We start from the raw sequence: 657 nt of genomic DNA, 5'->3' as shown, positions 1-657 counted from the left end.
TTATTGTTAATTTTTTTATTTTTTTAATTATCTATCAATTAATTTTTGTTTATTTTTGGATATACATATACATATTTTTGCGACACTGTATGAGGGCGCATTCCCTTATATTGATTGGAGAAAATCATCTGTTGAGAAACAACAGAAAGGAGAACACCTGAAACAGTGTAAAAGTGTCCCCTCCGATTTGCAGCACAGCATCTGCCTGACCTCATATCTGAGTTCTACGACCAAAATTACACAGGGATTGATACCTCACATGACACTATACGCGCATTTTAAAAAACCGAAATCCCAGAGGCCTTATTATGGCCGCCATTTTGAAATTTAGGCATTTTGGGGGGTGTTCCGGGGTCGGACCGTGGTAAACTTTTGGTATGTTGTTCAGGAGGACCTACTGATGACGTTTACATAGGAAAAGTTTGTTATGCAATTTGTTCCGGGTCAAATCGTGTTTCTCCCAGACGAATAATGTTTAACAACGTGTTGTCACAATGTATCTAAGAAATATTTATTGAAACGTTTTTTAATAATGTTCCAGAAACATTTCTAAAAACGTTTTGAAAATATTGTCTAAAATATAATGTCAGGCAACATTGCTGAAACATTGCTTAAACGTTGCTGCTTTACCTTTACAAAGCAATATAATCAAAAATG

Source organism: Bemisia tabaci, chromosome 2 (genome assembly GCF_918797505.1).
Source record: "Bemisia tabaci chromosome 2, PGI_BMITA_v3".
NCBI lineage: Eukaryota > Metazoa > Arthropoda > Insecta > Hemiptera > Aleyrodidae > Bemisia > Bemisia tabaci.
This window is presented reverse-complemented; position numbering follows the sequence as displayed.